This window comes from Thermobia domestica, chromosome 15 (assembly GCF_964235325.1).
Source record: "Thermobia domestica chromosome 15, izTheDome1.hap1.1, whole genome shotgun sequence".
NCBI lineage: Eukaryota > Metazoa > Arthropoda > Insecta > Zygentoma > Lepismatidae > Thermobia > Thermobia domestica.
In genome coordinates, this window is record NC_137468.1 from 73,461,507 (window position 1) to 73,476,818 (window position 15,312).

The window sequence follows — 15,312 nt, forward strand, 5'->3', positions numbered from 1 at the left end:
AGCCATTTAAATAAAAATGCATGTATACAATACTGTAATAATGAGGAAAATTCTATTACTTATCAAATATACAGGGTGTCCGAGAAGTTCTTCCCTGATTACAGAAATTGATAACTCAGGCTAGAAATAAGATAGAAATATGAAACTGGTGTTAAATTGTTTACAAACTATAAAAGTTTTGTAACTTTTACACATCAGTACACTTCCACATGAGCACCCTTGGTAGCACGTAGCACATCTAGGCGATATTCAATTTCCATCCACACATTAGCCAACATCACTGGAGGGATCGATGCAACGACTGTGGTTATTCGTTGCTGCAGGGTTTCAAGATCTGGTACACGTGTTCGGTAGACCTCATCCTTGACATAACCCCATAAAAAGAAGTCTAATGGGGTTATGTCAGGAGAGCGTGGAGGCCAAGCTGTTGGTCCATCACGACCAATCCATCGCCCAGGAAATGTCCTATCGAGATAGGTACGGACGTCCAAACCCCAATGAGATGGTGCACCGTCTTGCTGAAAAATGACATCGGGGCGATACTGAAGCAGCTGAGGAACAGCGTACAGCTGCAACATATCCAGGTACACTGCAGATGTGATGCTATCCTCAGCGAAGAAGAATGGCCCGATAATTCGATCGTGCAATAACGCGCACCAAACATTCACCTTTGGACTGCCTCTGGTGAACTCCCTGATCTCCCTGGGGGGTTCTGAACCCAAATGCGTACATTATGGCGGTTCACTACTCCACTGACAAAGAATGTCGCTTCGTCGGAAAAGGCAATTCGTCTGAGATAACCATTATCCTCCTCAATACGTGATAGCATTTCGACCGCAAAGTCATATCGACGTGTACCGTCGTCGGGCAACAAGGCCTGAACGAGTTGCACTTTGTAAGCACGAAACAATAAACGTTTGTGTAAAATGCCATGGATAGAGCTTTTTGACATCTGTAATTCACGTGAGGCCCTGCGCACCGATTTCTTAGGACTTCTCAGAAAAGACTGCCGCACAGCCTCCACCGTGTCTGCTGAGGTTCTTGGTCGACCAGACCTCGGAAGGCCAGCAACCGACCCTGTGTTCTTGAACTTCTCATACCAGGCTTTAATGCTCTTGACATCAGGTGGAGTCCTCCCAAATGTTGTCTGGAACTGTCTCTGCACCGTGGTTGGTGATCGTGTCTCATGGTACCACAGGACACACTGTGCCTTCTCCTGGTTGGTTGGCATGGCTTCTTGGGCTTCTTACTTACGTACTACAAACCTAAAACAAAAAAATGAGACTTGGTAAAACAGAACAAACCTAACACAGACAAAAACTTTTATAGTTTGTAAACAATTTAACACCAGTTTCATATTTCTATCTTATTTCTAGCCTGAGTTATCAATTTCTGTAATCAGGGAAGGACTTCTCGGACACCCTGTATATTATAAATTTGAGTAGATACACATATGAAAACGTAGAAACATGTAGAAGCGGAGTTAGGAATCGTCTGCTGCGGGGGGAAAGACCTACAGTACAGTCTCGCAAATTTTGACAGTTCTTGGTAAATGGCCATCTAAGAAGTGGCATTTTTACTTTTTGTCAAAAAGTTGGAGGGGCAATACCTCCCGTGCCCCATAGCTCCGCCCAGTAAATGAAACACAGAAAAGTCTCTGAATTAGCATAAGCAAGTTAAAAGAGGGAGCGAACCAGTTATATGGATCGTGCTGGCGTCGCAGGTCGGATAACCAACGTCGAGGGCATTTTTCAGTGCAATGGGAAGGAGTTGGAGTGAAGAGAAGATAATGTTGGCCTCTGAGCATACTCTTTGTTATCTTTTCAGTTCTGGGGGAGATGCATGGAGTTCACTAAATTTCATATTACTGCGTTATATTTTTTGGTATTTTACCTAGAAATTTGGGGGAACGCGTTCCCCATCACCCCCGCTTACAGCTCCCATTATCTAAGGGCCATATGCATAGTCGACCACGTAGGGGTCCCCTAGACGAACCGTACCTGTGGGCTTCCTCAACCATACCCTTGACTGTGCAATGCATAAAGCTTCCAAAGTGATCCCTCAGGTACGGTTAACACTGAGGGCTGATTGGTCTAGTCACACCTCGAGCGAGGCTAAAATTTTGTCAAAAAAATTTGAAGGTAAAACTCCGAAGCTCAATTCTACTATGATAAAGAGTTAACATCGAAATAGCAACTGCATGGATACAACGTATGTGAAATCAAAAAATGAAATAAATGTTTTGAACTTTGTTCTTGCAAAGGCGGAAAAATAACGGTGTAGATTATGAATGCAGTTCTTTTTTTAATTTTCAGATAAAGTCTGTTAATTTGCAAATAGTTATATAAAGTGATATAGAAAAGCGGAAAAATATCGGTGTAGATTAGCAATACATTTCTTTTTTTAATTTTTAGGTAAAGTCTGTTAACTCGCAAAAAGAAATAAGAAGGATATGTAGCTAGAAAACGTGTGAGGCTGTAGCTTTATAATAGAGATCCCACTAGAAATAAATTACATATACACTTTTTTTTTTTTTTTTTTTTTTTTTTTTTTTTACAAAATCAGCCCATAGTATTTTTGAGAATGTATTTTCTAAACAATTTGCTAGTAAAAGTTAACCTTAGGAGAACATCAATGTTATGTCTATAAATACAGTAGGCCTATTTTTGGCGGGAAATTCCATGTAAATAACGTAAAACTTCTTATCTACTTATTCCCAGAGTGTTATCATCCAATTGCGTACAATTGTATAAGACATCCTACATGCATATAGTGGAAGCCACACGTCTCAAAACCACGCACCAAACTTTGCAAGCTGCTTATTACAAGCGATTTTTGCATCTATTACGGTTTATGCCAAGGTAAAGCTGGAGGGCTATAGTCGAGGTACGTCCGTAGGGAACGGACGAGTTTGCGATGGTGGTTATACGTGTAAGCGAATAGGGGTTCACTCGAGCAGGCACTTCCACGAAATAGAAAATTTATAGATAAAATACGATGTGAATCCCTACATTTTTCGTGAAGGAATGAGAGTAAATAAAATTAATTACTATCAATGGCAGCATATTGAAATGAATTTTAAGTGATAATGAAAGTATTGTATGTGTAAGTGTGCTCTTCCATTATCCTCGTATATACGTATACCCCCCGTCGCCGACGCGCCTGCTCCGTATGAACGCACCCGCTCACTATCACTTGGGGCCCCCTGATGCGCTCCTACCATAACTCAGTTAGGTAGCATTCGTGCTTTTAGCCACATAGCACAAATTGATTCGTATCTTATGCACTGTAGTTTTTATGCCATATACCCACACTGTATTTATACTGAGCCCTCCTCAAGTCAATCTGCAAGTAGTAATGCGGCTTTTCATATAGTGCATGCTTTGCTAAAAGAAATACAAAGCTCTAACCTAACCTGAAAATGTAAGAAATGTGTCAAAATTTGGTAGAACTGTTTGCTCGAATAATGATCAAATTAGTATAAAAAATATGCATCAATCTGTAGTAGATGGTCACAGGTACATGTGAACCGATGCATACTTGAGCAATTACAGCACCAAACAGGAGGTCGATGATTCCCACTTGTCTTTCCTTATATACACACCACCATCGCTAATGTGCCTGCTTCCGCGGACAAAATCACGCATGATCCCTCAAATTGTTCCCAGCTTGAAATCGGAATAAATGCAAACTTAGCTTGTGTTGGGCATGGTTTTTCGCACTTGTTTGTTTAGAACATATACGTTTGCAAGCATATTATAAATGTGTACGCAGCTGGTGGTCAGGTAAGAAACCAAGAATGCAGAAGACGTTAGATCATAAGTGGAAAAAAGGGATGGTAGCGCTCCTCAACTTTACCTATGCTAACTGAGAAATGAGGCAAATACAAACAGGGAGAAGGATGTAAAAGATATTAGAATAACATTTCCACGATGAAATATGTATAACTGTTGAATCAATTTTTCCCATCAGTGATGATTCCAGGTTTTTTTTTTTTTTTCTTGGTGGTGCTGGCGATTTCAATATACTGCGGAATACAGAGAATTCACATTGAGCACGATAGGTTATGTGGTCCTGAGGGAATGTCATGCTTCTCGGGGAGAAATTCCCCCCGACTGATCCTTGAAGTCCCCACTGGTCCCCTAAAATCAATTCTTAAGCTAATCTAAAATCTACTACAGTACCAATATTGTAACAACAAGTATCTCTCGCTTATTTTATTTCAGGTAGAAGTTGTTAGTCCACCCTTTGATCTTGTATTCAATATTTATACGAGCGAAAGCAAAATATCCTGCAATCTTCTTTCAGGAATTGCTATATATTTTTAAAATTGGTTGCCGTCAAAATATGTCATTTATTATTGCTTAATCAGCTCAACGAATTCGGTAAACTCATTAACATACTCAAATATTTTGTCAGCACGGAGAATATGCATTTTATACAACAACAGAAACAGCTACGGGCTAGCAAAGGGTGCGTTGAAGCACCCCTAGCCATTTCCTTGACTTACGGGGAGGTTGCGGGCTTGTTTGACCCTGCGGGAGAACTCTGCAACGCAAATTATCACGTGTCCCGTACGTAGCCCCTAAGTAACCCGCAGAATAACTATGCATACGGCCCTAAGTCTTATCATCATGGTCAAGTTGCAGGAGGGAAGTTGACTGACGTAGTTTAACACTATAGAATTGAGAGTTGGAAAAATTTCAATTTAGTATAATATATTACAATATATATATATATATATATATATATATATATATATAACCGATCAACAGGCCTGACGAAATGGTTTCGAGGGCCGGATTTTGTCAGGGGCCCGATTGCTTTTAACCGTAATTAAAACCTAAAGTATATCTACAATAGTTGTAATAATTTTAACTAGATACTTAGTGTCCCCCGGAACTCTGATATGTTTTTCGGGGCTGACATGTTTTCCAGACATGTTTTTAGGGGCTAGTGCCCCCCGGAGCTCTGTGAGTGCCTCCGAAGGAGACCAGAATAATACGTCTATAATATTATAATAAATAGAACAGTACCATGTGAAAATAATAAGTGCTCCTACGAATACCGTTGAGCCTCCCCCCGGAACATTATTTTCTGAAATAAACACTGCTCAGTGTCTGTTAGTTTGTCCGAATTTTCTTACATAGACTGTGTCTGTACTACTAATAATTATGTATTCTGTGCATAACTTCGCATGTTCTATTGAAAGTATCATTTAACTTGGGAAAATAAGTTAAAAATAATAATTTCGCTCTAATATAAAGCCAATCAGGAAAAAAAGAAAGAAAATACATCTACCACGTCTAAACTACTAAACAGATTGATTAAAGAATGGAAACAATACAAATCTCTGGGTGTAGACGAAATTCCTTTCGCGTTAAATTTAGCTGGGGGGAGCAAATTGTGAAACGAGTTACAGAAACTCATTTTCCTCATCTGAAAAAAGGGAGGAATTGCCACGAGATTAGAAGAAATCAATCATCGAAAAAATGAAATGAACTCTTTAGCTTAACCCTTTCACAGAGAAAGTCGACTTTTGTCGACAGAAACAAAATTTCCTTAACATGTGAATGTCGACTATAGTTGACGTGTTAAAATTTGTTTGTCCGTATCTTGGCTTTGTCGAGAGTAGTCGCCAAAGTTGTACCGTTCATTTTTTTTGTGTGTTCTATTGTTTTTGATAAACAATAGAAATCACACAGAAAACCTTTGGCGACTACAATCGACAAAACCAAGATACAAATTTTAACACGTCGACTATAATCGACATTCGCAGGTTAGGGAAATTTTTTTCCGTCGCCTTCCACAGTGAAAGGCTTAAAGTTCTACTTTTATGCAAGCTAAGTGCTAAAGGAGGCGGATGAAATTGTAAGTGAATGATGGAAGAAATAGTGGAATGAGAAACAGGGAAAAAACGAGAGAATCCCGAGAAAACTCACGGATACGATTTCGTCCACCACGAATCAATCATTGTTCCGATTCACAAGAAAGGCAACAAGATCGACTGTAATAATTATCAAGGCCAGTGGCGTATTTTCGATTTTGTTTCGGGGGGCTTTGCCTGGAAATGTGAAAATTCTGCAAGATATTTCATTTACTTTACTATAGTAAGTAAGATTTCGGGAGGGGCTTAAGCTCGGAAGCTCCCCCTTAAATACGCCACTGATCAAGGCATCTGTCTTCTGCCAACATGCTATAAAATTCTCTCAAACATAGCAAGACTGACGCCACACGCGGATGAAATTTGCTGGACATTATCATTGTAGATTTAGGTTCAATTGATCAATTAATTTATTATTAATCAATTTACCATTCGATTAATACTCGAAAAGAAATGAGAATATAATAATGAGGTTTTAATGGACGCTTGTAGGGACATGGGTTTAGAAGTAAATAGAGAGGAATCTAAATACATGGAAATTCGCTGGGATTATAATACTGCATATGGATATGTCAAAATATGAAATAATATTTTCGACAAAGTGGATACTTTCAAAAATGTAGCATCAACATTAGCAGACCAAAACTATATGTAAGAAGAAAATACATCTTGACTGAAAGCCGGGAATTCGTGTTGTTATTCAGTTCAAAATCTTTGATCTTCATGAATTATGCTGAAAAACTTGAAGCTTAAAATATTTATAAAACGATAACCATGCCTGTTGAACTATATAGTTGCGAAACATGGTCGCTTACAAGAACGCAGACAGAGTATTTGAGAATACAGTAGGTCATTCGTTTTATATTCGATCATTTTGATCATATTTGATCATATTCGAAATATCCATGGTAAATATAATCGCGTCATTCGCGTCATCTTATAGAGATCGATAACCAACACGAGGGAGTCATCTGTGCCCACATCTGCACCTGAGTAACTTGTACAGAGCTTTACTTGGTTTCTGAATCTGTTTCGGATTAGAATATTGTCTATTTGGTACTTTCACTACCTTCTGGTTTGCCCAAGATAAGGTATAGTTTTAAAAATTACATAAATTCAAATTTCTCGAAATGGGTGGAGGAACAAGTTCTACTTTTCGCGGTACAAATCGGTACATGTTGGATACAAATTTTTGGTACAGTTTTCATTCAAATTGGAAAGAAAAATGCGATGAGCAGGGCAGATTGACATCAAGCTGGCCCGCTATCAAAAATTCATATTTTCGAAATCGGTAGGGGTACAAATTCTAATTTTGGTGGTACAAATTGTTACATATTGGGTACGAATTTTTCGCACCATTTTTGTTCGAATTGGAAACAAAAATAAATTGTGCGGGTCAGCTTGACGTCAAGATGACCCGCCATTAAAAATTCAATTTTTTCGAAATCGGTGAGGGTACAAATTCTAATTTTAGTGGTACAAATTGGTACATATTGGGTACAAATTTTTGGCACCGTTTTTGTTCGAATTGGAAAGAAAAATAAATTGTGCGGGCCAGCTTGACGTCAAGCTGGCCCGCCATCAAAAATTCATTTTTTTCGAAATTAGTGAGGGTACAAATTCTAATTTTAGTGGTACAAATTGGTACATATTGGGTACAAATTGGTACATATCGGGTACAAATTTTTGGTACCGTTTCTGTTCGAATTGGAAAGAAAAATAAATTGTGCGGGCCAGCTTGACGTCAAGCTGGCCCGCCATCAAAAATTCATTTTTTTCTAAATTGGTGAGGGTACAAATTCTAATTTTAGTGGTACAAATTGGTACATATTGGGTACAAATTTTTGGTACCGTTTTTGTTCGAATTGGAAAGAAAAATAAATTGTGCGGGCCAGCTTGACGTCAAGCTGGCCCGCCATCAAAAATTCATTTTTTTCGAAATTAGTGAGAGTACAAATTCTAATTTTAGTGGTACAAATTGGTACATATTGGGTACAAATTTTTGGTACCGTTTCTGTTCGAATTGGAAAGAAAAATAAATTGTGCGGGCCAGCTTGACGTCAAGCTGGCCCGCCATCAAAAATTCATTTTTTTCGAAATTGGTGAGGGTACAAATTCTAATTTTAGTGGTACAAATTGGTACATATTGGGTACAAATTTTTGGTACCGTTTCTGTTCGAATTGGAAAGAAAAATAAATTGTGCGGGCCAGCTTGACGTCAAGCTGGCCCGCCATCAAAAATGCATTTTTTTCGAAATTGGTGAGGGTACAAATTCTAATTTTAGTGGTACAAATTGGTACATATTGGGTACAAATTTTTGGTACCGTTTTTGTTCGAATTGGAAAGAAAAATAAATTGTGCGGGCCAGCTTGACGTCAAGCTGGCCCGCCATCAAAAATTCATTTTTTTCGAAATTAGTGAGGGTACAAATTCTAATTTTAGTGGTACAAATTGGTACATATTGGGTACAAATTTTTGGTACCGTTTCTGTTCGAATTGGAAAGAAAAATAAATTGTGCGGGCCAGCTTGACGTCAAGCTGGCCCGCCATCAAAAATTCATTTTTTTCGAAATTAGTGAGGGTACAAATTCTAATTTTAGTGGTACAAATTGGTACATATTGGGTACAAATTTTTGGTACCGTTTCTGTTCGAATTGGAAAGAAAAATAAATTGTGCGGGCCAGCTTGACGTCAAGCTGGCCCGCCATCAAAAATTCATTTTTTTCGAAATTGGTGAGGGTACAAATTCTAATTTTAGTGGTACAAATTGGTACATATTGGGTACAAATTTTTGGTACCGTTTTTGTTCGAATTGGTAAGAAAAATAAATTGTGCGGGCCAGCTTGACGTCAAGCTGGCCCGCCATCAAAAATTCATTTTTTTCGAAATTGGTGGGGGTACAAATTCTAATTTTAGTGGTACAAATTGGTACATATTGGGTACAAATTTTTGGTACTGTTTTAGTTTGAATATGAAATTTGTGCGGGCCAGCTTGACGGACGTGTTTCTTTGGATATCAACCTCTACTGTCCTTGATAATCTAATTAAATAGTAGTAAAAAAATGGTGAACATGTACCGAATATTCTTGACATGTTAATGTTCCCCTAGGTTTGCTATCTATGAGATTCATTTTTGTAATTGTTCCGTAAATACGTTATTACTTGAAAATATTAAAGTAAGATACTTAAAACTTTTGCACTTTGAAGGGAAATGAGCGATTACAATATTAATGGAAAATAATAGAAATACTTGCTACCTTATAATTGTTTTACGCTACATGCAACATTTTGTGACAATTCCCTTCGTACATTTTCTGCCATCTATTGTTAAAAGTAGATAGTTGTCATGGGCAAGTCCGCATTTAGGTATTTTAAGCCCCTGGATCAAAGAAAATTTCCCGCTCCTTGTGCAACGATAGACACTCTCTCCTTATTTATTCGTGTTCAGTAAATATGGCAGCGTTCACATAACATTTAGCCACCAGGAACGGGACGGAGAATACAGAAACAAATGCATGAATTTAGTGACGACGCAAGCTTTAATTTCTTGATGGTAAAATGGCTCAGGGAGGGTTAAATGTAGACCCCGTGCGTACATTAATGGTACATAAACAGAAAAGTGTTTCTATTAAAAGTGTTTATTACATGATACAAAGAACGGTGGTAGCGTAATCGTTAAGATGTCTACCTGTTAAATAAGTGACCCGGCTTTGAACCCCGAGTAGAGGGGAAATTTATCTCATCCTACCTTCCTTCTAATGCCGCTCTAAGGAACACCAAGCCATTAAATGAGACAACCTGGGAAGCAAAGAAACCGGAACGTTGGTTTTCCACGTTTACATAAGTTGATGTCAAGAAAGTGTTGAACTGCCTTTTATCCCGTCCCGAAAAGGAGGAACTTTTACTAACCGTCTAAAGTATGTCACAAATCCGTGAACAAACAGACATTAATAAGGATCATTTTTTTGTTCTGATAAACTTTGAATTAGGCCTATTTTGAAAGCGAAAGAGAAAACACTTCTCTCAAGTTGTTGAATAACTTTTTTAAGGAAGCAGGAGTGGTCATATACGTACATATGGTAGCTCCACACACAGTACCAATTAATATAACATTTCTTATCTATGCTACATAAACACAATATGCCTTATGCAGAGTCATTCTGACGCTTTATTAGTGCCATACTAAAGAGTTCGACTAACACATGTTCCCTGCAGTAGTCAGGCCTTTAGTATGACGCTAATCATACGTCAAAACGACTCTGCATAAGGCCCAATATGTCTTACATTGCACTAAATATTGTATGCCCGTCAATCCCAAACTCATAACACAGTTATGTAATTACTTTAGGACTTCGTTCTACAGACAACCAATAACGCAGAAATCGACATCTATTAGCAGGACTTCATTATCAGGAGATGATTGATGCATGCAGGTTTACTTTTGGTGCACCACTCGAAATAAATGTTGAAAAATTAGAATTATTTCACTAATTTCCTTCTTATTGTTTCCTGAATGATTTGTGCTGGGTGACATCAAAATATCTGGGTGACATGGCTTAATTAAAATTCAAGTAGGATATTATAAGCAATTGTCGAAAAATCACAATTCTTTTACAATTTGCGTATAAATATGGCGTTTGAAGGTATGCATAAAAACTACATTGCAAAAAACACAAAACAACCTATGCTAGGTGCCTTCTAAACAGCACGAATGCTACCTAACCGATTCAGGGCAGAGCGAAGCTGGGGGCTAGGTTCGTCAACGAAGGTGGGTATACGCATAAGTGAGGGTAGTGAAAACGAGTGGGTTTTGGCAATGATACGAATTTCAGTAACACTTGTCATGGTTTCATACTAGTAGCGCTCCACTTGTAAACATAAAATACAGCTTCTGTGCACTGTGCAGAAATATACCGCCGGTGGAAAATAAGTTTTTAATACAGCCATCTTTCATACGCACTCACTTATTTTATCCATCGTAAACTACTTGTAATGATTTTACAAAATTAACTCTACACTTGTAAATATAAAATACAAGTGTATTAATTTAACTCTATCGCTTGCAGATAGGGATGGGCACGAGCGAGTTCGAGCGAGTTTTCATTGAAACTCGACTCGACTCGAAACAGACATTTTTGAGCTCGACTCGAGAACTCGGCCCGAAAAATTTTCTCCAACTCGACTCTCAACTGAAGTCGAATTTCGATCGAGTTTCGAGTCCAGTCGAGCCACAATGAACCAAATCGAGTCAAATGATGTGTATAGTTTCAAGTACTTTCTTCAAGTATCCTATATAGACAATTTAATTAGTAGCAATGATACTTACTACTATTACTGCAGCTTATTATTATTATTATTATTATTATTATTATTATTATTATTATTATTATTATTATTATTATTATTATTATTATTATTATTATAAAAATACAATGTACAAACATGAAAGATAGGCGGTTTGTGTCTGAATATTAAAACCTAGTTTACTGCCGACATCGGTAGTCGTGAAGTCTAGGAGACAAAGACATCGTTCAGGAAGTTCTGGGTTTGAATTCCACAGGAGCAAGTATTCGAGCTCCAGTCAAAAGTTGTTAAAGTTGTAGGGCGCCGGCCAAATATGTTGAAAACTGCTTGGCCCGGGTTTAGGGTTGTCAACGGCTCGAGCGACTCAGCTCGCAACTCATTCACTATTGAGGCGAGCCAACAGATCACCCAACCGAGCCGATGGCTCACTTGATCCGAAATGAACCGTGCTGATTTCTCACTCCAACTGAGCGGCTCACCTGAACCGAGTGTGATTTCAAAAGTAGATAAAACGAGCTGAACGAGCGAGCCATTTATCAAACTCGACTCTACTCGAAACTCGACCTAAAAAAAATGACTCGACTCCGAACTCGACTCGAGAAAATTGCACTTGACTCGATTCGAATTAGCATAGAGTTTCGAGTCGAGTCGAGTTTTAGCTCGACTCATGCCCATCCCTACTTGCAGAAATTTGTTATTTACAAATATGTCTTTTCATGCAAAGTATTGAATTTGTGTTTTTGTAGATCTTTTCAATGTGTGATGCGTCAAAAGTAAACCAGCACCAGTTGATGTTTATTATTAGGATTTTTATATGTCTCTAGTGATGTCTCTTGTTCTTTTCAAAAACATCTTTCTATGTTTAACCTCTCTCAGATTTTTTTCCTTTAACCATTTCTCTCTTACATATTACTTTACCATTTATTACATTTCTGTAATAAACTTATACATTTATAAAACCAATATTCCGCTACCTTATTCAACATGATTAATTTACTTCGTTGTCTCTCTTCTTCGCTATTTTTAAAATAAGAATGCCTGTTTGTGTATATATACTCTCTGGCTTCTTATTCCTCGTCCTTGAATTTGGAATCAGATTTCTACTTTCTTCGACCCTCCCACGCTCCTCTTTCACTACTTATCTTCTCTTTACGTAATATACTCATATAAATCTAATTTGACATAATTAACTTAACCCAATTTGTAATTCAGTAGCGCAACATTAATAATAAATTCTAAACTACCACAATATGAGGCTTATCTTCTTGCATTAGTACTTCTCGGGCTGCCTCCAATACTATTTATATTATGACCATATAAGTTGAGGCAAATGTCTGTCAGGCTAGCTTCATAAATTGCTTCTTCCGTAATTTTGGTCTTTAATGACGTTTCTCAGGTATCTACTTAAAGTAATTCCCTGAGTCGAAACACATTTTTTGATGAAATTATATTCGATTACAAAACTTCTTGAATGCCTTGGCATACCTCTAAAACGTGAAGTAATGTTCCCTCTTCGGTCCGTCGACCCGGTAAAACTTGAAGTAGCCCTCACAGCTGTAATTTTAATAATACTGTGGGATTCGGTACTGACCAGGTGGAGGTGAGCTTCTCTTGAAAGCATATTTATATATATTTGTAGATTTTTCTCAAACATAGCGTTGTTTCTTTGTTCGTTACGTAGCGTCGGTTGGTTGCTATAAACGAAACATAAATTCAAAGGAAGGGGGGTCACTCGAAACTAAGGCCCGTCGTTCAACTAACCGTTGCATTTCTGCTGCCGTTCTGATCCTGACGGATTTGACCAGGGAGATGGCCATTTTTTCCTGTTAGGAACACCAATATTTAGACAGGTGAATGTATTTCAGATTTGTATATTTGTACGTCCGAAATAACTATATATATATTGCGAACATATCATGAATCGAGGCGGACTCCTGAATTTCGTAAAACCCGATTATGTTAGAAATTAGCCTGGGAAAGGAAAATGAACTGCTTACGAATATAATATTATACTTTTTAACGTTGCTACAACGGTAAAATCTGTATTGTAAGAACTGGAAGGAGATTTCGGAATTGGTTTTCCTGTTTTAACATTCTGTTTTAACACATGCACGATAAGAAAAGACTATAACACAAGCTCAGATGCAACACTTGTGCAAAAACCGCGTAAATGTAATGAAAACGTATTATGTGTTATATTGATTGGTTTATAAATGTGTACTTGCTAGTCTATATCTTTGACATAGGTTTGTAGTGTTAGCTTTTTCTAAAACATTTTCTCAATATTACTGAGTGGTAGAGAAGCTGTAATCGTGAATTGCAGCTCTTGTAAACTACTGTATATCATTTAGCATATGGGATATGGAAGATTAGAAAGAAGTTAGGGTCTCATGAGCTAAAGTTAACTATCATCAGGAGGCAAAAACATACGCTGATGGAGGAAAAAACAGTGGTACATACACTGCCCTACAAAACTTAAGCAACCCCAGAGAACGTGGGATAAGTGACGTAAGAAACCCATTAAACACTGGTAGGAGGCACGCATATACAAAGAAACGCACAGACAAGGCGAGGTACCGCTATAGCGTGTGCGTAGCACCGTCGCAACCGCAGCGAACAGACTTTGCCACGAAGCGTACACAGTTGTGTCCGAGGCTGCAAGCAGTGTGTTGGTGGTTTCTGTGTAGACACCTTGCTATGGTTGGCAGACGACATTTGAATAACGTTGACCACGGGCGAATAATTAGGAGATTGGGACTAGGTCCATCCCAAGTGGGTATGGCGCAGAAATTCAATGTGAACAAAACTATTGTGTCAAGGCTGTGGAATCGGTTTCAAAATGGACGTACAGTCAGTAGATGTCATGGAGGACGTCGTCCGAGGAAGACATCGGCCGCCGATAACCGGTTTCTCACATTTGCTGACACACTTGACCGTTAAGCGTCATGCTCTTAACTGGCAAATGATTGGTTTCAGGCGACTGGACAACGTGTTAGTCATGAAACTGTTCGTTGGCGGCTCAGTACAGCAATACTGTATGCCAGATGGCTTGTGCTGCGTGTACTATTGAAACGGAAGCACAAACGTGAGCGGTAAAACATGGTGTCAGGAACGTGTTGCATGGGAGAACACAAGTGGGGGCCCAGTATGTTCTTCGATGAATCTCGATACAGCATTTTATCTGATTGTGGTCAGACATTACTGTGGAGAGGGCCACACACGCCAGGAACACGCTATAACCCAAACTTCATTACTGAACGGCCGTTCTTTGACGGTGGTTCCATCATTGTGTACGGTGCCATGGCCTAGATTCAGACTTTATAGACTCCCTGTAGTTATGGCACGTACTTTACTTTGCCCTACTCTTGCGGACGTTTACACCATGTTGCAGACAAATGGACATCACTGTTTGCTTTAGGGATGCTCATATTACACACGCTTTCCTTTTTGTGTGTATTCACCCGTTCGAGCCCAGTACTTTCCTGAGTAAACTACGCAAAAAAGCGATAGGAAATTTGGTGTTGATAAAGCCATGATGACAGGCAGTGGCGTATTCACGATTTTGTTTCGGGGGGGGGCTTTGCCTGAAAATGTTAAAATTCTGCAAGATATTTCATATACTTTACTATAGTGAGTAAGATTTCGGGGGGGCTTAAGCCTGGAAGCCCCCCAAATACGCCACTGATGACCGGTAAACATCGAAGAAATTTGCGGATATGTTACTTTTGGACCCATTACTACTTACACAATGAAGACAAACTTCATTATATTTGTTCAGATATAAGCATTGAAGAAGTGTTTATTATAACATATTTGTACTATTACATTTTAATATTTTTTTTGAGATATTGTGAATTCCTTTAAAATTTGAAGGAAGAATCTCTTCAACATCTTAGTTTAATAACAGGATATTTAATAAGAGCATTAAGAAACAATATTTTGAATGCTAATAATTAATTATGGTTTCAAATTACGTTCCTATTTTTTATCAATGTTGTTACAAAATATCTCATGTCATCTATTATTCTGAGTCTGGGTAACTCTTAATAAAATAATTTTACATGTTAGTTAATTAAGGTTATCATTACATTCCGTTTTGACCGCATCAGTCCCTGCTTGAAGG

At 38.3% G+C, this 15,312-nt stretch overlaps 1 protein-coding gene across 1 annotated transcript in view; it reads left to right on the forward strand.

Moving 5' to 3' along the window:
- The window catches only part of LOC145671082 (neuronal acetylcholine receptor subunit alpha-10-like), a 1,484,349-nt gene that overhangs the window by 916,870 nt on the left and 552,167 nt on the right, over positions 1-15,312 (forward strand). The window lies entirely within an intron of this gene.